The 25,710-nt window shown below is 34.1% G+C and overlaps 1 protein-coding gene across 12 annotated transcripts in view; it reads left to right on the forward strand.

Moving 5' to 3' along the window:
* The window catches only part of SUPT3H (SPT3 homolog, SAGA and STAGA complex component), a 469,983-nt gene that overhangs the window by 283,385 nt on the left and 160,888 nt on the right, over positions 1 to 25,710 (forward strand). The window lies entirely within an intron of this gene.

Consider the following 25,710-nt stretch of genomic DNA (forward strand, 5'->3'; position numbering starts at 1 on the left):
CGATAACTGTAAGGAGAAGCAGTTATTATTATCTCGTATTTTAAATGAGGAAACTGGGGCCCAAAAAGACAAAGTTACTGAGTCCTGAGAATATACAAATATCTTTATAATGCTGTGCAGTAAATCATTGGACCCTGTACATTACTTCATCCCCATTAATATTTCTTCCCACCCCAGTCGTTTCCTGACTACTCTGCCTGCCTCCACATTGGCCCTATTTCAGTGTATTCTCACAGCATCAAAAGAGCTCATACAATGCAGTCAGACCTCACCTCTTTTCTGTTTAGGTGTCTGTTTACTCAGGACCGTCTGGTTTAACCCAGTTATCCAGGTTATTATAAAAATGCCCTCTTTCGCACTCATGGAGAGTCCTAATTTAGATAAATCAAGTGCTCAGCCAACTTAAAACTCTTGAGCGGTTTCCACTGCACGTAAATTCAGACTTTTTTTAACGGGCGGCTCCATGCTGCATGGATTGACTTCTGCCGTTTTCTCTGTCCTCACTTGTTCGTTCTTATTTTTCTTCTCCTCACTATTGTCATCTCAGTTACTCCCTTAGGCCAAGCTCTATGCTATCTGAGGGTCTTCACACATGTTCTTCCTTCTACCTGATGTGCTCCTCTACCTCTCTCTCCCCATTGGGTGAGTGCTCTTTGAACGGCTAGAGCCCTGTAATCCTTGAGATCTCAAATCTCAACTAAAATGTCACCTAGAGAGGCATTCCTTGGCACCCCTGTCTAATGTAGATGCCTCTCCTATCGTAGGATGTATTTCAGTAACCCAATATTTTCTTTATTTCTTTATCATTTATTTTGACTTGTAAAATTTTCATTGATTGATTCATTTATTCCCTATTCTAATGGAAGCTCCTTGAAGGCAGAGACTATGGTTGTTTTTCTCAATATGGTACCCCAGCACAATGCATAGTGTATAGTAGCTAGTCAAGAAACATGATTGAATAAATGAATGAACGAGACAAATTGAAAGCCAAAGCTTGTTTTAGTCTTGCTTCAATAGGACAAGAGTCAAAATAGCTACCTGTTCTCTGTTGAGATTTCTTAGCTAAAGTCAATACCAATTAATTTTGGAAAAGAAAAAAATAAATTGCCATCAGGAACTTGACACCCAATTTTTTGACCACACATATATAGGAAGGGAAAATATCTCAAGAGACGGGAGGGAGAATAATTAATTTAAGGATAAAAAACTCAAAGCTTGTGGCACATTGTGAGTTTATATTCTGGATTTCCTAGTCACTATCAATATATTGAAGTAATTATACGTCATAATGTTGTGGGACTTCTCTGTCATTCAACAATATTTTTGGTAATCAGTATCATTTCATTAATTTGAGAGCACATGAGACTATAGTAAAATACAACGTTTGGTATGTTGCTCAAGGATATGAATTTCTTTTCAAGACAATGTTTTTGTGTTTTTTCTTTTTTCTTTTTTTTTTTTCAGGAGCTTCTAGTCTGTGTTTGTAAGAGTAAAGGCATTAGGAGAAACTAGGACTGCAAAGTATATACTTTGCAAGTAACTGTCAAAGTTCTGAATGCTGTTTTTAATAAAATAGTTTATAAAGTTATATCAGAACAGCTAATATAATTAATCATGTTTTTCCAACTATTTTTTATCTGCATATATGTACATGGATTGCATATTTAAACTCTTAAATGTGTTTAGTTTTGGAGCTTTTCTTGTTTTGTTTCACTTTATAGCATAACATTTTTTCCTGACACAGCATAGTTTTCATATTTTCCCCATGATACCGTAGACCAGGGGCCAGCAGCAGACCAATGCCCGTGGGCTAATTATGGCCCTTGGCCTATTATGATAAAGAGAGTTTTGATGGAACACAGCCAAACTCATTCAGTCGTATATGGTGTGTAGCTATTTTCATGCTACCATGGCAGAGGTGAGGGGATGTGAAGAGTGTGTATAGCTATGAACTATCTAGCCCTTCACACAAAAAGTTTGCTGACCTCTGCTGCAGACCGTATGAAGGCAGTGACTGTGTCTGAGCTGTTTATCACCGTTCACTCTCTTAGTGCCCGGCGGGAGTCTGACCTACTCCAAAATCCTATTGCAAATTTTAAAAGCTGAAAGCCTTTATTTTTATTTCCGTAACCATTGTTCTATATTTGGAACATCTTGTAAATTTTATTCAAGCATAGGAAACAGCAATCCTATTGCCTAATAAAAATTTTTTAGCTGTGCTCAGAGTTGTTGTTTTTTTAAGTAAACTGACGGAAACAGATTTCAGAGCAAACACCAAATTCTTTAATACTACAGAAATACTCATAAATCAGTCCTAGCTAGTAATTTTTTTAATTTCTTCCCTCAAATTTGGTATTTTAATGTTGTTTTTTGTTTAAAGCCTTTCACACCTTAGAAAAGTAGATTTGAAATGTTTAGACAATGCCCATCCACATATTAAAACACTTTTCTTCCCAGAGGAAGTATAGTAATTTGTCCTTTTAGTGGTGTTGTGACTTAAATGCATCTTTTTCTTCCTGTTTCTTGATCCAATGTAATTAAATAATAGATTTTATTTCATAACTTTTCAGAAGAAATAAAGGGGAAATTATGTTCAGCAGACTTGTTTATTTTTTTCCATGCCCTTCTTAAGTTTAAATGGGATCCTTTCTGCACTAAAGGGAAGTGAAATAGCCTTTTCAAATCAATGTTCTTGGGAAATGAATGTTAATTAAAAAATACGCTTTAAAGAACAGAAACCTAATTTTCCCCTGGAAATAACTGATAATTAAATCTAAGTTAGATTCTACTCTCAAAGTAATGCTAAGATTTTTCATAACTTCAATCATCTAAAAATCAGTGCTATAAAATATACGCACAGTGAAGTGTAATTTAACTAGTTGCCAACTTAGTCCTTATCAAATAAGTTTTGGTGTTTATACTAAGAGAAATGTTTAAATCTTCTATAATTCATGACTTTTTTCAAATTGTATTTGAATATCTTATAGTCGTATGTTGTATTGACTTATTTTGTTTATCTGGAGAAATAATTTTATCTTAGAATTAAAAAAACAATTGGAGATTTAGAATAAAGAAGTCCTGATGCCTCAGAAAAAAAAATCACAACCAGGGGATTCTTTCATATTAGCATAGAATATGATAGCGATTTCTGTATGTTTTAAAGCCCAAACTAAACTCAGATACTTGCCCAACCAATATTACTCAGTGTTTTTAGGTATGATGAGATAGAAATTATTAAATTTTGACTTTTTATACAGGTGAAATACTTATTTCTGATTATTATAAAAAATGATGTAAAGATGAAAAATGCAGTCTTATAAATAGCTACTCTAATCATTGGGCATTTCATTTTCATTAACAGTTCCCATACCCATCTACATATGAGGTATTGGTGGCATTGTACATACAGCCGTTTCGTTTTGCTTTTATAGCCTGTCATATATGTTTTTTAATGCTGGTAAAACCTGGATAAGAAAAAAACATTTAGATTTGGTTGGGGAAGGCGCTTAAAGAACGAATTTGAGTACCTTCTGAGCAAGTCAACTAGCAGTTTCTCTGTCAAGCTCAGGAAGACAAACTTTGGACTGTTCACATTATAAGTAAAACTCAACTAGTTTTTGTAAATAACTTTTGGATTTTTTAAATCAGGATGTATGTATATAAAGATATATACATATCTTTAAATTAATTTTTCAGTGGTTTATCATGGATGCCTTTGAGATGCTATTGAAATTATAGCTTCCCTCCCATCCATACATTTTACTTTACAATTTCAGAAAAATGGGCCCCAGGATAAATTTCCTCAGTGACAAAATATTTACCTAATTATATCGTCACTTATCCTTTAAACTTGAATGAAGAAACAGTTTAAAAACATTAACTGTATTAGTTTAAAAGTGATAAAAATTAATTATAGAGAATTTGAAAAAACTGTAGAAAGATACAGAAAGTGAAATGAAAAAATAAAATGAAAATCACCTATGATTTTACCATCTAGATAAAACTACTCGTTTTTATGAATTTTCTATTTCTTTTTCTATAAACAAAACTTTATGATAAAGTTTTCATAATTATTGTACATTCAATTCGTATTCAACTGTTTAACATTTTATCATGAGAAATCTTGTTGTTGAATACCCTTAAAAACATGTTTCTTAATGGCAGTGTAAAATTCTATTGTGAATGATTCATCTTTTAATTATGGAAGTTTAATACCTTTCCAGTATTTTACTATTTTAAGTAATATACAAAATAATATCCATGTTCATGACTGATTATCAATATCTGATTATTTTCTAAGATAGGTGCCTAAAAATAGAATTATGAGCTCAGAGGGCATTAACTTCTTTAGTACACAGTTTGAAATTGCCCTCCATAAGATTGTATCTCTCTAGTAGTAGTGAATTACTTGCTTTCTGAATTCCATCCTGCCAAGAATATTAGCATTTAAAAAATTTGCTAATTTAAGAGGTGTTAAGTGATAATTTACACTTGTTTTAATTTGTGTTTATGATCACATTAGCCACTTACATTCTTATGTGAATTTTGTATTTATATCATTTGCCCATTTTCCTTTAGGGTTTGAGTGTTTTTCTTTTCAATTTCTATCTCTTTATGTATTTAGGATAGTAACATTTTATGAACTACTTTGGAAATATTTTTCCAGCATACACCTTTTAATTAGGTGCATTTTTTTATGCCAGAAGTTTTCATTATAAATGTAATCCAATTTACTGATTTTTCCTCCTCCGCTACTAATGCTTTTGTAATTAGAAAATTCTTCTTGAGAACAGATTAATATTCACATGCATTATCTTAAGCTATATTTATTTATTACATTTTAAATTGCACAGTTGTAATTTATTTGGATGTAAGGAATGAAATAAAGATCCAGCTTTATTTTTGTCTGTATATACAGACATACTTGTAAATAATTTTAACTGAATGTGTCACTGTGCTCATATCATAAATGCTTTTTTTTTAAGGGGTGTTTTTCATTTTTTGATTTGGCTCTCCTCATGCATCCTAAACCCATTTTGTTCTTTCAGTTATCCTTCCATGTTTTTCTTCCTATTTTAATAATTCGTATGTACATACATGTATACATATATAGAAGCTTCAACATATATAATGTTTTTTCTTTGTTACTTGTTTTATTAAAATGAGATTATATTATACATACTTCTCTGTATCTTGCTTTGCTTGCTAAAAAATACTTAGAAATCCCTTTAAGTCAACTAGTGAAACTGTTTTTCATTGTTTTTTAATTGCTGCAGAATATACCATGACATAAGTGTATCATTTATTTACATTTCCTCTATCAATAAACATTATTTTTAATTATATGTTTATTTCATGAATCTTAATATATATTGTCAGGTTCTTTTCCTCGTATTCCTGCTAGCAACAGAACTTGTCGCTCCTTTTAATTTTTGCCCAAATACTTGCTGTGAAGAAATACCCCATTTTACTTTAACTTATAATCTGACTACTAGTAACTTTGAGCATCTTTGTGTTGCTTAATTTTTGGAATTTCTCCTCTTTGAATTGCCTATTTCTCTCCTTTGTCCATTTTTTATTGAATTATTTTCTTATAAATTTCTTAAAAGCTTTTGATTTTATTGATATTAACATCTTTTAAATTTGCATTGCAGAATATTTTCAAGTGTGTCATGAAAATGTTTTAAAATTTTATGTAATCATATGTGTTTATATTTCTGTTTCGAACTCCTAGCTTTCCATAAGGATATCTTTTTAATACTTCGATTGTATACTTTGTGTCCTAGATCATCTTACATGATGTTTACGTTTTTGTTTCTTACTGTGTAACAAATCACCTCAAAACATAAATCAAAAGTCATTTTATTATTTCTTATGGTTTGATGACTTGACTTGACTGGGTGTTCTGCTCATCTTGCTTGGCAGTACGTCACATGGATGTAGTCAGATGGCACCTCCAGCTAAGTCATCTAGAGTCCCGGCCAAGATTCTTAGGAAAGCTGGGCGTCTCTCCCTCTTTCTCTGGGTAGACTCAGAGCCTCTCCTTTCCACCTGATATCTTAAATGGTCTGTCCAGCAGAGTCTTACATGGTAGTCCCAAACTTCCAAAAGTACAAAAATAGAAGCTGCAGCAGCTTTTTATTGCCTAAGCATGTAATTCTTGGAATGCCATCTTTTTCTCTTTCTGTTGGTGAGAACGTACCACTGGCGGGGCCAGATTCAATGTGGGAGCAAACTACATAAGAGCATACATACAGGAGGGGCTGGTCCCTGTGGGACATCTTTGGTCACTAGCTGTCCCAGTGTCTACATTTTCTTTGTGAACCCTGAGCCATGCATAAGAATGTCTTCGTCACCCTGGGGTTGTATAGATAGTTCCCTGTTACCTTCTTTCATGCTTTTTATCATTTTGTCTTTTACATGTTAAGTTTTAAATTCATGTGGTATGGTATAAGATGAAATCTTACATTTTTCTCTTTAGATAGTTAGCTGCTTGTCAAACCATTTAATTAAATGATTTTATGTGTTCTCACTGAAATAAACTGTCTTTTCATTCTGTCTTAAATTCTCATCTCTGTCCCATTCTCTTCATCTTCTTTCATACACAATCTCTTCCTCGCTTTTCCTTTATCATTCTCTCCCTCCATCACCCCTCTTTCACTTCAGCCACCCCTACCCCACCTTCCTAACACAGTCATACTGTAATTTTCGGTTAGTTTTTAGTCATTGTTTTTCCACTCTGAGATCACCAGAATTTATAGCTGAGTTGTGTAGAGTGCCATATTTGCATTTTTCCTTGTAATTTTTATTTTGTTTTCCTTGCAACAATTGTCTTTCTCCTTTGTTTACTTTTCTGTGTTATCTACCAATAATTCACACCCAGCTCTCACAAGTGTCAGTCTCTTCTCAATCTAAAATCAAAAATTACGTCCCATACTGTTATCTTTCGGGGATTCCTCTCCCGGATTCCTCTGTGCACTAGCTCCAGCCTGGAGAGGTTGCCCTTCGGAATTGCTACACTTCTGCCATCCTGGGTACATCTTCCTTCACATGTTGAGGGCTTCCTTCGTTCTCTGTGGGATCCCTTATGTCCGACATTACTCTCTACAAGGGAGTAAGTACACCAACTAAAAGTCTTCCTCCTTTTTTGTTTATTCCTTTATTTTGCTGAACACTGTTCATTTATCCTCCTAAGAAAGAGCCCATGGAGATGAATTTTTATATAATTTCCTTTCTTAAATTACCTTAGCCTACCTTCACAGATTCTTGACAGCTCCCCTATGTGTGAAAACTTTTAGGTTAGAAATTATTTTAACCCAGGATTTTGAAAGCATTTCTCCATTACTTTCTGGTGTTAAAAGCTGTTGTTGAGATGACATTCTAATTATCTAAACTTTATATTTGACCTTTACTTTTCTCCATTATTTCTGTCAGTTTTTGGTATCTACTGTCTGTCCTCGGAATTCTGAAATCTCACAGTGGTACCTCTAGGAGGGTTTACAACACGTACCCCACCTCACCTTGGCTGCTTTTCTGATCTTATCCCTAACCACTCTCCTTCCTAGAACCAGAGTAGCCTCCTTTCTTTTCTGCCATCATGTTCAAGCATGGTCTTTCTCAGAGCCTTTACACTTCATAGTCCCCCTGCGTGGAATGATCTCCCACATGCATACTCCCTTTTTCTGGTTTCTGTTCAAATTACACCTTAATAGTGAGTACTTCCTTGATCACCCTATGTAAAATAACAACCCAGAAGCACCCCTCCAGCACACCTTATCCTGCTTACTCTTTTTGTTTTGGCATAATGACATGTTCATTTGTTTATTTGTCTCCTGACCATTAAAATGTAAGCTCTGTGGCAGCATGGACTTTGTTTTGTTCAACACTATATCCCTGCTGTTGAGAATGGTGCCTGGTTCTCAGTAACTATTTGTGAATGAATAAGTGATTGGGATTTGGTTTGCCCTTTTCACCCATTATGTTGAGCAATTAGATTCAGTCTCGAATCTTATGTTCTTCAGTTCGGGGACATTTTCTTGAATTATTCAGTAATTTCTGTACCTCCTTTTTCTCTTCCAGAAGTTGTAGTTTGGGATGTTAGACCTGGATTAATGCTCTAACTTACTTATCTTTTCTTGTTTTTCATTGTTTGTCTTAATATACTATATACTAGATTTAAATGCTTTGGAGAAGGTAAAAATGTGACGTAAATTTTCTACCTATGGTATATTTGTGAATCTATAGTAATTATTTACATTTATGTACAAATTGGCAGTATCACCAAAGTAAACAGTTTTTCTAGTTTTTCACTTTTAATTCATAGATATGACTATAGCAATATATAAGTAAAATTATTTAAATAAATAGATGGCATAGATATTTGTGGGGATAAGGGAGACACCAGAAACTGTAATATGACACCTGAATCCAGTTAGTTAATGAAAATTCCTCTTCTCACATCCACCCTTACTTGTAAGGAGGCAGAGAGCAGGACCTTTAGTCAAGGCTCTGTGCTAATAACACCTTTCCCATTAACTGCTACCTACATCTTTGGGGACAAAATAGTGAGGGTACAACAGGAATGAATAGTTCTTGAGAATCTAATAATCAGAAACTGTGCCAGACACTTTGTATATATAATTTAATATGGTCCTTACACAACCCTGAAATACAAATATCATTACATCCATATTAAAAATAGAGAATTGAAGGTAAGACACATTAATTACTTAGCACAAGCTCACACAGCCAGTGTCAGATCTGAAACATCAACTTTGAATTTAATTAAAGTCTTAACAGCACGTTCAGACTTCTAAAATAATTGCTGTGTGTCTATGAGTAGATCTATTATAGACCATATGAAAAATTCTTCCCCTATTCCAAAAAACAAAACATGCTTACATAAGGATATTTACAGAAATTTATCAGACTGTTAAAACTCTATAAAACTATATTAAACTGCTAATTCTGTTAAAGTCCTGTAAAGTACTAAATGTTTATTGGTCAAGTTACTGAATTTTACATATTTAAATATTAGTTTATATGAGGAAACTATTAAATATTAGTTTACATGAGGAAAATGGAAAAGTTAGCTGTCTACTAGCTGTGGAAATATAGTGGAAACAGGGGAGTTATTGTCTGACAGACTTGTTCAAATCCCATCTTAGTCATTTAAATGCTCTGAGCTGCTGTTTCCTTATGTATAAAAATCTATAAAATTCTAATATAACTTAACTCATAGGAGTTTTGCAAAGATTACAAGAACTAACAATTTTTGAACTATGTAAAATATTTCAGATATCTTGTAGTGTATTCAATAAATGCTAGTTTATGTTCTTGTTACTCTTAGTAATGGTGTTACCTTTTCTTAAATTAAGTTTTGGAATCTAGAGTTACAATTTCCATCACTGGATCACACTGTTTACATGCAGGAGGACATTTCCCACCCATCTCTACTTTAAATTATCGGAACAGAAATATTTTTAAATAGGAACAAAAACATTCTAATTTAGGTATTTAGGAGGGAAAGTGGTCCTAGTAAAGTTATCTTTGATAAGTTTGCAGACCCATACGATAAAGGATATCTAATGTTTGTTCCTCCAGGCATGCTTTTTCACCTTTTCTCCCTTTGTGTGTCCTCATCTCTTTCAATCTCTCTTGCCAGCTGAGTGGGAGGCACCAGCTGGAGAGCTGAGAGTGCGTTGAATGTAAGGCCAAGGTTGATTGTATCCCTGTCAGGTGGACTTCTCCTGCTTTCATGTTCAGATGTGCAGCGAGGTACCTTCCAGGTAACCCTCTAAGTCTTGGTTTCCTGTTCCTATTTGACCAGGGAGGGCGCTACTACATCATACCTTGTTGTTTCCCTAAATCCTCTCCACATCTTTGTAATTAGTTTCCATTTAAACTTCTCCAATTGCCCAGTTTAACTACGCTTTTTTTTTTTTTATTTCCGAGCCCCTGAGTGATAAACATACGTTCAAATAAATATCAATGATTCCATATGGGTCATCTCCAGAGATGCCCCAGACACACAAATGTTAGCTGAGATTCAATCAGATGAATTGTAAAAATTGAGGAATTTTTCCCCCCAAATCCTGATTAGAGGCTAGGAGGCACATTTTGAATTGTCTTTAGAGTGGAAATTCATCATGGCTAAAATGTAACTGAACTAGCTCTAGATGAGTCAGCATATTTTCTTTAGACATTTTAGAGAATCTGAGAAACATATGAGACTGTTCAGATTAGTAACCTTAATGTCGTCTGTGGCTTCATTGTGGAACATTTGCAAAGATTTTCGCTTCATGTATTCTTCAACATAGTATATAAATTATAGTACTTATTTCCTGTTTGTCTGATTTTCAGCATAAACTTGTTTAACTTATTTAAAGTAAAATTTTTATAATAATCATAATATCTACTGTCATTCATTGTACATCTTACCTAAAAAAATAAGCACAGTCTATAAACTCTGTGAGATTAGGAAACATGTTTTGATTTTTTTCTTCTTGTTACTTTCTTGCTTGCTTTGCTTTGCTTCTGATTAGCATAATTTGCAGTTCTGAGCCCCATGATTGGCCTCTACTAAATACTTATTAATATGTACGTTGAACAAACCAGCGACCAGTGTTCAATTAAAAATCGTCAATTTTTAACTTCCATGCTTACTTATTTCATTTTAGCCTCATCTACAAGACTATAGTTTGAAGATTTGCCCTAATGTGACTTCTCTTGTAGTAATATCACTGCCCTGAGAATTCACAGAAGGAAATAAAAAACCAATATTTCCGTGTTTCTCCGAAAATAAGACCTAGCCAGCCAATCAGCTCTGATACGTCTTTTGGGGCAAAAATTAATATAAGAGGTTGTCACTGTGTGAGGGATATAAATGATAAATGTCTCACTATTGTTTTGTGCACCTGAAACTAATAAAAAATTGTTTTAAAAAGTTAATATAAAACCCAGTGTTATTTTACTATAAGACCAGGTCTTATATAGTATAATACAATACAATACAATATAAGGTAATGTAATGTAATATATAATAAATATAATATAATACCGGATCTTATATTAATTTTTGCTCCAAAAGATGCATTAGAGCTGATTGGCTGGCTAGGTCTTATTTTTGGGGAAACACGGTTGTTGGGCAGATACTGAGTTGAGTTTTAGGCATTATCTTTTCTGTCTATTTTTTCTTCCTCAGTTGTTCTTTTTAATGTCCCTGCAAGGTAACTTTTATATTCCTATGGTTGTTTATGTATTTGTTTGTTTGGGTTAGTTAGTACAATCCCAGCTGTGTTTAGTTATTGGCCACATTCACACACAGCCTGTGCTGGGACCCAACAGTCCGCAGCCGTTCTAACTCTCATCCCGTGCCTCTCTCCATACACCAGCCCTTTAGCTTATTGTGTTCCGTGCCTCCTGCCAAATTGCTTAACTACCATTTCACTTCATGCTAACACACCTTAATGGATAGCTTGCATTCTGGAAGGGAAGCCTTTCTGAAAGGGAAGAGATATCTTTACAAAATGGGGTGATAAGTGGTAAGCTGGCTGAAGTTGTACCAGGTCCCCAAGAAGCACCATGAAAAGGGGGTGCTATTAGGTCTGTGATTGAGTTAGAGGACACCCGAGAGCGGCTGTGGCACCACACTTGCATTCTTGAAGTATGTAGGGCTCGATCTTCTCTGTGCTGTCTGCTTTCGCCGAATATGACGGTATGAGTGTTGTTGGATGGTTGTACCATTTTATCCGGTTGTGAATGAATCTTAAGCACATCCTGGTTTCCACATTAATAGCCAATCTACACCATTTTCTCCGTCTACCAAACTATCACTACACTCTTTTTTTTCCTTTTCTTAATATAGATTGCTCTTTCATCTTACCCCTAACCAAGAACGGGTCATCCCTAAGCAATATCTTATGTTTGCATATTGTTCATAGTTCTCTAAGTGCCTGCACACATTATTTGATCTTTTTTGATTATTTGATTATTTCATTTGATCTTCACAGTGACATGTGAATGTAACAAGATTTGTACTTTTTTGAGCCCTTTTCAATGACCTTTTAAATTCTTGAGTGGAATATAGGACTGACATATGAGCCTAAGAAACCATACTTTTCCTTTAGCTTTACATATATTACATCTAATTTGATAAACACTATATACAACATTGATTGGTTTTCCTATGCAAGCAGTGTTTGGATACAAAATTTGCATGAGGGCAACTTTCTCTGACTCTGGGGGAAGTATATGCAAATTACCTCTGTTTATCATATGATAAAAGCATAGGGCCAATTGGAAATGGATAGACTCCAATCTCTTTTATGTATTAATAATTGCATTGCTTTAATCCCATTTTGCAATTGTCTTTGGCTTTCAAATTTAACTGGAACTATTGAGTAAGGATACTGGAATAATTAACTATATCACCTGCTGATTTGTATACCATGGGGAATATTATGGTAAAATAACTGATTAATGCTAAATATTAGTACACTCATACTTCCTTCCACACTTAAAAGTGAATTGGATTGGTTCCTGTTTCCACTGGCATAACTAAGTGGATTTTCCTTTGAAAATTAACTTCCATCTGCATCTCAACGCGTTCTACTATTTCTTCTTGTGATTCTTCTTTTTTTATTTCTTCTCTCATAGATATAAGTGATTAAAAGTAAACTATACTTAGGGTTAAATACTGGAATCAGAACTTTTAAGCCAAAGGATCTTTGAAGCTCATTTGATATTCACTTATCTTTAGTTCCCACATGAAGCCATAAGGACCAGAAAGTTCGGCTATTCCGTTCAAAACTATACCTTCAAAAATATATGCATACTAAGACATGCATTATATTTCATGTTGAGGTGATTCAACATGAGAAATTGTAAAAGAAGCTATCATGTTTCCCCGAAAATAGGACTGGGTCTTATATTAAGTTTTGCTCCAAAAGACGCATTAGGGCTTATGTTCAGAGGATGTACTCCTGAAAAATCATGCTAGGGCTTATTTTCCGGGTAGGTTTTATTTTCAGAGAAACACAGTATTAGGTCTTTGTCAGAAGAAGCCTATGTGTAATAGTATTTCCCTTTAACTTTAGGAGAGTTATTTTCTTAAAACTTGTAAAAAAGTGATTCTAGTGATGTATAAACACGTGTATAAGTGTATATATACATACAAATACATATATATGTATGTCTGTATTTATCCACACAAATTATTTACATCCTAAATTTGTTTATGGTAAAATAAGTCATTAGTGCTAATAGTCCAAGAATAGCTTTTAATTGTTATGCATATTAGAAGTTAAACTTTTTTACGATGGCCCTAAAATTTCCCATTTCTAAATAAATGTGTAGCATTTATTCCAGACTTACTACATGCTGCATGACATTATCTCACTTAAACAGCAAACCATAGGCATTTAAAAAATTTTTATGAGAGGAAAAAAGTCAAGATGGTTCTAGAAACTTTCTTTAAACTAATAATTATTTTAAGTTTCTTGATTAAACCACTTGTGAAATCAGTTTGTGTAGTGTTATATGTGGAGATAATCCGCTGGGTTAGTCAGAACGTAAAATGGAGGTAATACAAACGTTTTGGAACATTCCTCAGGATATACAGTCCTGACAGAAGAAACTACCTTAACTGAGGCTCGTGGCAGACCCTTTTCCTCCTTGTACATGCATCAAGTTATGAGACCCAGCGTCAGAAGCTGCAATTCTACAATTCTAAAGTTGGCACTTTCTCTCAAAGCAATAGACAGATTTAGTGGAATTCACATCAGAATCCCAATGGCATATTTTTAAAGAAATAGAACAAAGAATCACCACATTTGTGTGGAATCACAAAAGACCCCCAACAGGCAGAGCAATCCTGAGAGAAAAAAAACACGGCCAGAGGTATCACACTCCCTGACTTCAATTTATACTACAAAGCAGCAATAATCAAAACAGCATGGTATTGGAAGAAAAGCAGACACACAGACCAATGCATTAGAATTGAGAACCCAGTAATAAACCCACAGGTACATGGACAGATAATTTTCGACAAAGGAGCCAAAAGCTTACAATGGAGAAAAGAAAGCCCCTTCAATAAATGGTGCTGGAAAAATTGGAAAACCACAAGTAAAAGAATGAAAGTAGACTGCTATGTGTCACCATATACCAAAATTAACTCAAAATGGATCAAAGACATAAGACTTGAAACAATATACTGCATAGAAAAAAACATAGGTACTAAACTTACGGACTTTGGGTTCAGAGAGGATGTTATGAATTTGACCCCAAAGGCAAGGGAAGTAATAGCAAAAATAAATGAATGGTACTAGATCAAACTAAAAAGCTTCTGCACAGCAAAAGAAACCATCAACTAAACAAAGATGCAGCCATCCAAATGGAAGAAGATATTTGCAAACAATGCCTCCACTAAGGGGCTAAATTATTCAAAATATATAAAGAACTCATAGAACGCAACAACAAAAAGATGAACAATCCAATAAAAAAATGGGCAGAGGACAGGAACTCCCAACAAGACATACAAACAGCCAACAGATATATGAAAAATGGTCAACTTCACTAGCTATTAGAGAAATACAAATCAAAACTACAATGAGATACCACCTCCCACCTGTTAGAATGGCTATCATCAACAAGACAAGGAATAACAAGTGTTGGAGAGGATGTAAAGAAAAAGGAACCCTCGGACACTATCGGTGGGAATGTAGATTGGTACAAACACTATGAAAAATAGTGTGGAGGTTCCTCAGAAAATTAAGAGTAGAATTACCTTCTGACCAACAATCTTTCTTGCCGATATCTACTCAAAAAATCTGAAAACATTTATCCGTAAAGATAAATATGTACCCCTATGTTCACTGCAGCTTTATTCATGGTAGCTACGACATGGAAACAACCAAAGTGTCCTTCGATAGATGCTTGGATAAAGAAGAGATCATACGTATATACAATGGAAGATTATTCAGCCCCAAGGAAAAATGAAATACTGCCATTTGGGACATAATGGATGGATCTTGAGATTATCATGCTAAGTGAAGTAAGTCAGACAGAAAAAGTTGAGAACCATACGATTTCATTCATGTGGGATATAAAACTGAAAGCAGCAAACAAACAAGACAAACAAAAACTCATAGACACAGACAGCAGTTTAGTGGTTATTAGAGGGTAAGGAGGGAGAGGGGTAGTAGAAGAGGCTAAAGGGGGTCAAATATATGGTGATGGAAGAACTGACAGTTTTCCTTTTTCTTCATGATTATTTAACATTATTCTTTCCATTTTCTAATTTTTCTCATCATTACTTTTGTCTGTGTGTGGTCTGCCGTAATACAGTACTTTTGAATTACGTCTAACCATGATGATTTAGTACAAGAGCTATATTTATTCCTAAACATTCTAGGATGAAATGAAATCAGATTATAATACAAAAAATTAGGCAGCATTCCAAAGAACAGTAATTAACTCAGTCTTTGACCTATTAGATTTTTCTCTTTTGAAGAAAAAACTAATGGCTACAATTCTCAGTGGATGCCTTTTTAGAAGTGTGAACAGAAAGGAATATATAGGGAGACACAGAGATGCCAAGAAATAGGAAAAGCAAAAAAAAAAAAAAAAAAAAGGCATTATTAAATATGGACAAGGAAAGTACACATTTTGTCAGCTACCGAAAATTTTTATGCTTTTAAATTTTAAGAAATACAAATTAAATTTATATCTTTGCACTCTTAAACTGTATCATTTTTCAGTTATTGGGTATCTGAAAGGTAGCTGTATATAATGTTGAACAAATTCAAGATCTGCTGCCATTTTTCTACAATTTTAATCGTATTTTAGTTTAGATAGTTAAATAGTATTTTAGTTTTAATAGTTAAGTAGTAAATGGTTAAATTTTAAATAGTTTTAACTATAGTTAGTTAATAGTATAGTATTTAATCTATAATCTAGTTTAGTGTAGTATAATGTAGAATTTAAGGTATCATATATTATAGTATTTAAAACTTATGTATAAAACAATTTAAAAGTAAACTTTCAAATGGCTGTTGTTTTCCTAATTTCACATTTAAACAAGAAGAACCAAAGAATTAGTTCCTTGTCCAGATTGCTGTTCTTATACCGTAAATGCAGCCATTGTTTACTGGACATTTCTTGAGCTTTGCAGGCTTATATTGATTGTGGCTTGGGGAGATGTATATATATATATATATTTTTTTTCCTTTGAGCTACGAGATACTGATAATTATAGCCTTATCATATTTTTTAAAAACTTGACTTAACTGTGTTTGACTTACTAGTCTTAAAAGAAGAGTTAAAATGAAACTGTAAAAAGTTAGGCACATCTTTTATCAATTTATATGCTTGTTTATGTTTCAAATGTCTAAGACAGTGGAAGGCCAGTCACCAACAAAGAAAAAGAAGATCATATGATAGGAAAATACTAAGTCAAATATCTAACATTTATAGTATTCTGAATGTTAACTGTATTTAGTTACAAATCCATTTCCTTTCAAACACTTGTTGAGGTCTCAGTCCTTAAGCTGTGTCTGCATGAAGCAATTGACTTGGATGTTTTTATTCAAACCTTTTTTTTTTTTTTTGTCAGCCATTTATTTTCCAGCAGTGAAAATGTTTTGAAAGGCAGATAGATGTTTTTGTGGTTAGACTTTTCTATGCATTGTAAGGCTGGATTTAGTGATTGCACCTTCCTGTATTTTGAGTAAGAAATTAACCTTGGAGAGAAAGATGAATGGCTTGATGTTAAGCATTTACTATTCAGTTCTAGATTTGTGTACCTGGACATCTCTCATAGGTTTGCCAATGAAGGTTAAATTAGGTAATACAGAGAAAACATGAAACATAGGATAGTACAGTCAATAAATGTTCCCATAAAAAAGGAATACTCCTTTAAACAGCTGTTTAAACATGGATGATAATGTCCTTATCTCAAAACTTTCTCAAAACTCCACTAAGTGACAACAAAATGCAGTGGTACCTTGGTTTTCGAACGTCTCCATTGACAAACATTTCGATTTATGAATGCCCTAAACCCGGTAGTAAATGTTTCGGTTTTCTAACATGCCTCAGAAATTGAACATGTCACGCAGCTTCCGTTGAGTACAAGGTCCTGAGGCCTAGCTGTCGGCTGTTTTATAACGTTTCAGAACTCAAATGGTCTTCCGGAATGGATTACATTCAAAAACCGAGGTACCACTGTAATGTAAAAGGCATAAACCTACAAAGACAATGGGAGCAGCCTAAGTAGCTGATGAGAAATGTCAAGAAAATTATGGAAGCTTAAAAGTGGATAGAAATGCTGAAGGTTGAATAGATCTAAGAAAAATGAAACACTGGAACCTGGAAAAGATCAGAATTAGAGGTACCTCTGAAAAAAGAAGTCTTGGTTAGATGAGAAACAGGAGGATTGGCAGAAAGTGAAGAAGCAATTTTTATCCCAGTACCCTATCAAAACCAGGTAGGTGGTCAGCTACCCCTTTGCCATTACGCTCTGGAGAGGTTGAATAAAAGGAACTCGTGTATTGAAGATACAAGGCACAACAACTACCAACATTGAATTAATAGATATTCTAAAAAGAACCCAGAAAATGTAAGGTAAGAAATTTTAAAAGCAATCCAAGAAAATCCCCCTCCGCCCCGTGACTACCAGGAAAATACATTAAGAAAAATCCTCAGCAAGCACAATGAAATTTCAGGATTTTGAGTATAAAGAGAACAACAGTAAAAGTTGCTTGGCAGGAAAAAAGTCACATGAAGGCTTAGGAATCAAAAAAATAGCTGATTTCTCAACGACAATATTTTAAGCTAGAAGACAATGGAGTAGTGCCTTTAAAATTCTAAGGGAAAATTATTTTTAATCTGAAATTCTATATCCAGACAGATTATCAATTGAAAAAAAAGGTGGCATAAATAAATTTGCTGGCAAAGAGGATCTTACATAAATTTATTTCCCATGCTCCCTTTCTTAGGATACTATTTTCAGCTGCAACCTACCACTTGGGGAAGGAAATAGAGTCTAATTAACTGCTTTGTTTTTTAAAAAAAATCAGTGTTTTTCAGAGGAATATAACAGAATCCAGAGTCCTTACAATGTATCATTCACAGTATCTACGATAAAATCCCAGATTCCTTAAAATATGAAATAGCAGGAAAGCATGACGCATACCCAAAAGAACAGGAAAAATGGAGACTGACTCCAAGATCACCCAGATGTTGAAAGTAGCAGACAGGGATTTTTAAAACAGCTATTATAACTGTGCTCAAAAATGAGAAAAGAAACTTTTTGAGAATGTGTTCTACCAAAATTATCCTAACAGAGATAGAACAAGAAATCAAGACTCCAAAATAGAACTGTTGAAGAGTCTAGAGGGCTCCAAATACAATGTCTCTGGGGGAAAACAAAAACAGTGAAATTGAAAGGAATTCTAGTATGTTTCAAATCTTTCAAAGAATTTGGGATGAATAGTGTTAAAAAAAAAACAAAACAGCAAAAAACAAACCAAGGAAATTATTAACTAAAAAAAAAAATTAATTTGTAAAAACAAATTTGATTATTGTTACCAAGCTGTAACAGTGTTTACTCAGTCATAATGTAAGCACTGTATATTAATATAACAAAAAATTAAAATTTGTAAGATCTAGAGAGGCCAAATGTGAGTCATCATGAAAATACTACATCTTCATTCTCTATGGCAAGAAGTCAATTTATAGTATTTAAAGCAGAAAATAAAGAAAACAAGCATTATATGCGTATTTCAAATATGGAGGTAAATAACAGAACAAGTTGAAAGTAGTGGCTTCTAGAAACAGAATTACAGATTGGAAAGAAGTGTGGCAAAGTATTTCTGCCTGTCATTACAGAACATACAGTATTATGTGATTTTTAATGTTATACACATTTTAACTTGGATAGAAATTTTTAGAATTATAATTAAGTATTTGTAACACACCTAGCAAAGTGCCTCAATAAATGGTAGCTATTACTACTACTAAGATTGTGAACTCCTACTAGTCATCAAAATCCTTGGTTATCCATTTCAAATGAAAAAGAAACCTAAAAACCTATAAATCTAGGGAGGTTATTTAATGTATCTAAAGTTATACAGTTACTTAGTGGTAGAGCTAAAATAAGTGTCCAGATAACTCCTAGTTCCTTCAGCCACAACAGGGAGGATTCAGAGAGGATCCTTGAGGTTATCTATGGCTGACAAGTGTGGTTGCAAGCAGAGCTGTGCTTTCATAGTCTAACCTGGAATCTAGCTTTGTAAACGGTGCAGGATGGCCCGATAGATAGAAAGAGAGCCAAATATTAGGTTGGTGCAAAAGTCATTGCGGTTTTTGCAATTTTTTTTTTTTAACCTTTTAAACTGCAATTACTTTTGCACCAACCTAATAAATATTGGGCCACGTGACAACATAGCCTAAGATTTGCACAGCTTTCAACAGCTCCTACCTCTTAGTGCTTAGTTATTACTTATCCTCAAAAAGGAAAGATGCAAGGAGTTAGCCAGAAACCAAAAGAAAGAAGTGTAGCATAAGTGTGGTTAAAAGGGAATGAATACTTTCAGGGTGTTAATAATTATGAAATCATCAAGTTAATTTTGGTATACTTTTAAAACCTTTCGTAACTTTAGAGAAATCTTTCTGCTGAATTTATATGGGTCCTAGCCAAATGCACCAGTTATAGACTTCATGTAGCCCAATTCATTTTTATTATAGATGGGAGAACTGAAAATCATTGAGGGAAAATAGGTTGCGAGCATTTAAGACTTATAAACAGCCTATGGAAAATGGTGGTCTTAGACCTAGAGAAATTATTCAAAAGGAAGTTGGAAGGTGAGAATGTTAGGTAAACTGAGCATATACGAAGTGTGATCAAATATGGTGAATGTTTGAATTTAAAAAAGAATTATTGCAGTAAAAGACATTGTCATTAATCCTCCTTAAAATACTCCCCCTCGCTTCAAACACACTTATCCCATCGTTCTTGCCACTTTCTGAAGCAGTTCTGGAAGTCCTCTTTCGTGGAGTATCTTTAGTTGCGCTGTCATGGCTGCCTCCATGTCCAGAATCGATTCAAAACATTTTCCTTTCATGGTCATTTTGACTTTGGGGAAGAGCCAGAAGTCGCATGGTGCCAGATCCAGTGAATAAGGTGAATGAGGACACCGTAATGTTTTTATTTGACAGAAATTGCTGTACCAGAAGCAATGTGTGACATGGAGCCTTTCCATTGTGATCAGCAAATATGGTGAATGCTGCTGCCAAGTGCCATCCAACGGAAAGGCAGGGATCTTCAATATGTGAAAGGACCCATCAAACCTCAGTAACGGTGTGTGACAAGTTTCAACTTGTTTGCTGCAGTCAGTCAGGTGTGAGCTATGGTTCAGAGAAAGTGTGTTTTAAAGTGTGCCATCAATCATCCTCCATCATGACAATGCTCCGTGTCACACATCACTTCTGGTACAGCAATTTCTGCCAAATAAAAACATTACAGTGTGTCCTCATGCACCTTATTCACTGGATCTGGCACCATGTGACTTCTGGCTCTTCCCCAAAGTCAAAATGATTCAGGACGTCGAGGCAGCCATGACAGTGCAACTAAAGACACTCACAAAAGAGGATTTCCAGGACTATTTCAGAAAGTGGCAAGAACAATGGAATGAGTGTATTTGAAGCTAAGGGGAGTATTCTGAGGGGGATTAATAGCAATGTGTCTTTTGCTGTAATGAATTTATTTTTACTTAAACTTTCACCTTATTGTTTGATCACACCTCTTAAGTTCTGTGCTGAGGTTAAATAATAAACAGTGTGTTGTATGAAGATAATTATAGATCTTCTTTCTTTGAGACAGTTATTTTGAAGCCTATATTTTAAAGAAGAAAGTGCTACATTCCACAAAGAATCAAGAATTTCTCATAATTGGAGTAAAGTACTATATTAGGGTTCTCCAGAAAAACAAAACCAATAGGATACGTGTGTATGTGTGGATGGATGGAGGGGTTGATGAGTGGATGGATTAATTATATGGAATTAGCTCACATGATTATGGAGTCTGAGAAATCCTAAATTCTGTGGTCCCATAAGATTATAATGGACCTGAAAAATTCCTATCACCCACTGACGTTGTAACATCATAGCGCAACACATTACTCATGTGTTTGTGGTTATACTAAGGAATACAAACGTATTCCTTTACAACGTATTCCTATACAAACGTGTGCTGCCAGCTGTGTCAAAGTATAGAACATACTATTGTATACGGTGTGTAATACTTGATAATAATAGTAAATGACTATGGTACTGTTTCGTGTTTGCTATACTTTTAATCGTTATTTTAGAGTGTATTCTTTCTCCTTATAAATAAAAAAAAAAAGTTTACCGTAAAACGGTATGCCATGTTATCCCGACAGGAGCTTCATACGGCTTGTGTTAATTGAGTCTCTTAATTGCTTCATGTTCTCTTGCGCTTGGTTTAATCTCATGTTTTGTACAGTAACGTGCTGTATAGGCTTGTACCCTAGAAGCAATAATAGGATATGCATACATTGTAGATGTTTAGTAGGCTCTGCCATCTAGCCTTGTGTGAGTGCACTCTGATGTTAACACAATGCCCAAATTGCATAACAATGCATTTCTTTTTTAATTAAACTTTACTGGGGTGACAATTGTTAGCTAAGTTACGTAGATTTCAGCTGTACAATTCTGTAATACATCATCTATATATAACTCATTGTGTGTTCACCACCCAGAGTCAGTTCTCCTTCCATCACCATATATTTGATCCCCTTTACCGTCATATATCACCCCATCCCTCCTTACCCTCTGGTGACCACTAAACTGTTGTCTGTGTCTGTGAGTTTTCTTTGTTTTTCCTGTTCTTTTGTTGTTTTCAATTTTATATACCACATATTAGTGAAATCATATGATTCTCTACTTTTTCTGTCTGACTTACTTCAATTAGCATTACACTCTCAAGATCTATCCATGTTGTCGCAAATGGCACTATTTCATCTTTTCTTATGGCAGAATAATATTCCATTGTGTGTATATACCACAACTTCTCTATCCATTCATCTGTCGAAGGACACTTTGGTTGTTTCTATGTCTTGGCCATCATAAATAGAGCTTCAATGAACATTGGAACAATGCGTTTCTCAGAATGTAGCCCCACCATTCAGTGCCTCATAGCTGTATTCAGTTCTTCACCTGATTGGTTGAGGCCCACCCACATTAGGGGGGATGATCTGCTTTACTCAATCTATGGATTCAAATATTAACCTCATCCAGAAACACCCTCAAAATCACACTAAAGTAATGTTTGACCAAATGTCTGGTAACCCTATGGCCCGGTCAAGTTGACACAAGAAAATTAATCATCAAAAGTACATAAAGGCATAAAGATAAACCTGAAATTATTGGAGCTGACATGTAGAACAATATGAGAGAAAAACAAGGAAGATTCTGAGAATGAATGTATAGGGGAAAATCTATGAGTTAGTCAGGCTTTAAAGACCACATTGAAGTTAAGTAATAGTGCATTATCATAGATCCTAGAACAAGAATTGTGGACATTATATTTGAGGAAGATCATTTGAGCACTTACATCTAGGATGCATTGCAATATGGAGACACTGACATTTAGAAACCAGTAATCAAAAAGCCCCAAAGACCTAGATTAGGATAAATGCTGTGGAAGTAGAGAGCAAATTCAAGACCCTGAGCAGATTAAAACAAACAACAAAATCAACAGAAGTTGATTAAAATATAATAGAGAAAAAAAATTGAGTTTCAGTACGAGAGTCATTGACAGCACTGAGAAACTGAGAAGATATTTATTTGTGGGAATCAAAGGTGTTATTTAAGATGACATGTAAAATTTAAAGTGCATCTCTTAATCCTCATTCTCCAAAGGGAGTATCATAAAATATTAAAATGTAAACGTGATGAATGTTAATATGCTAGGGGAAATTCTTGTCTTTTAAATAGTTATTACAAGTATATTATTTTTAGTTTACCTTAAAGAATAGAAATAATACTTATCACAAAAAACAAATGTTGTAAGTGAGTTGCTGTTGTGGTAGAATAATAATGTCTTAGCAAATTATTTTACTAAATTACAAATAAATCTCTGTAAAGTTACTATTACTATATCTTAATCCATATAGTTTTGAAAATTAGCTTTGTATACTCATTGAACTATTGATTAGTCTTAACATATTTCTCTGCTTTATCATTTCTTGCATATTTTATAATGCAATTAAATGCAAACTGCTTTTATTGTAATAAAAATTGTAAAATGTACCATTATTTTATGTTATTTTAATTATTGCCAGAAATTATAACTTCCATTTATTTTCAAGGATTAAGAAATTGAGGGATTTTTTTTTAGAATACAGAGTCAACTTTTTTTTTAAGCACTGAGGTATGAGGAATATTTTGAATTTTGGTTTTCTGGTTCTAATATTGTTTTCTCATCACATGTACCAGTCCTGAGCTCAGCATGCTGTGGAACTGCACTGCCAAGCTGCTCTCCTGTTTTTTAAGCTTGTGTTGTTCACTCTTTCTAGTAGATGTAGAGAAATATTTCTGGAAGTAAGCCAACAAGTCAGACATACGTTAGTGTGTGTGATCACTGTAATTAGCTAATAAAGTTGCTCTCTTTGCTCAGTAAAGAAGTGGAGGTCAGTGTTTGGGAGAGAGAAATTTGGAGCATGGGACACATCAGGGCCAGATGAGCGTGGTGACCTAACACAGTGATCAATGTTAGTCCTGAGCATTCTCTCCATGGGAGTCCAGGTGTGTGAGTGAGTACCAGTGGTACTCCTGCTAGTAGGATCCTCAGTTAGGTGAGGAAGTTAGTAAATCGGCCAGATGTAAACGAAAGTGTTCCTGATAATTATGACAACATTACCATGACATAAATACCAGATCTCTACAGTACTTGGGTCCTGGTTTTGAAAAGCCACTTAAAAAAGTCTAACTCTTCTATGTTTTTATTTTTCATTCTCTCTTCTTTTACCTAGTGAATGTGTTGTAAACTGACATTTTTGAGAATGTTATAAATACAGATTATATGTAGTGTGGGTAAAAAGTTGACTAACTGGGAAAACTATTTAGGGATATATACTCATCCTGATTCTTCCTAACATGAGTAAAATTACATATATCTGCATAGTACTTTACAGTTTTCAAATCATCACCATCCTTCATTGAAGAAAATAGTTACTTGACGTTGCTTCTTCCTGATTCTCTATATGTGTGCAGACAAATGGATACTGAGCCCATATTTTCTCCATACTGATTGTATGTAGTTTAGTCTGTGATAGAAATGTTTATATTTGGGGGGAAAAGCACGTGTATACGTACTTCCCTGATATTCTTCCAGTTTTTCGAAAAAAATGTGTTCGAATTTTTCGTGCTGAAAACTTGGTTCTTTCTTGGTAGATACATCATCTTTTTAAAACCTTTCCTCTAAGATTTCTTTTTAAATGGTTCACAGTTAAATTTAAATTTCTATATTTAGGTAGAATTATGTTTATATACCAACCACCAGTATCCAGGAAATTCAGTGGTAAGGCTGACACATAGGGAGTTTGTAGTCTATTTTGTAGTCTGTGTATTTAGACAAGGTTTGAAGCTTACTTAGCAAAATCGCTTAAACATTCAAGCAGGATTTCTATAGTACAAATGCACTATTTGATTTCTTATAATTGTTAAGATAACAGTGTGTCACTTTTAAAAGATTAGTTCTCAGTAATATGTGGTAGATTTATTCCTTTCAAAGAAGGATGCATTCAGGAACAGTTTTTATATGTAAATATTTTTATAATATTGGATAGAGTTGCTTTGGTGCAATCACCATAGTTTGATCAAGTTTGGAAGACGTTACAGGCACATTTTTGTAGTGTTTTCTCCAGCATCTTTCTTTTTTTCAGCTGGATGTATTTTATGTTTCTTCCAACTAATCAAAATAAGAAACTGATTTTGCCTGTGCCAAAAAATAGAACTATCATCTTTCACATTCTTTTATTTTCTAGGTCATTTTCAAGTAAGATTGTGTTTCTAGGACTTCTGAATTCCAGAAAACTCTCAACTTTGTAGATATAAAGACCCAGATGAATATTTCAGGGGGAATCTAACTTTTCACGCAGTATGTTTTGTGTTGTGCATTCCAGATACAGTTAACTTTTTGTGTGCATGTGATTAGTGTGGAAAGAAATTAATGCAGTCCCATATTATGATTTATGGACTGAAGCCTTTGCCCACTGAAGACTTGCCAAAACTAAAACTATTTTTTTTCCTTTGGATATTAGAAACAGCTACTGTTTTTGTTGATCTTTTAAAGTTCTGAATGGGCCTATTTCAAATCATACCAGCATGGGAGCTCAGATTAATAATATACTTATTCAACTAGTGATACTGAGTGAAACCATTGCTCACATGGATGTGAGGATAAAATTTCATAAAATTATTTTCAGGTGCATTAATGCATTTCTGGAAGCTGCACATGATTTTTCTTTTGCATGAAAGAAATCAAGGATTTCTGTTTATTGTATCAGTTACAGGTGGGCTTATAAGTTAATTTAATTGCATTTTTTTTATACCTTAAAACATAAGACATTTTACTTTTAAAAGCATTAATGTGATTGCTGGATTATTCCCAAAAGTTTTTAACTCTTATTC

Source organism: Rhinolophus hipposideros, assembly GCF_964194185.1.
Source record: "Rhinolophus hipposideros genome assembly, chromosome: 3".
In the NCBI taxonomy this organism is placed as follows: Eukaryota; Metazoa; Chordata; class Mammalia; order Chiroptera; family Rhinolophidae; genus Rhinolophus; species Rhinolophus hipposideros.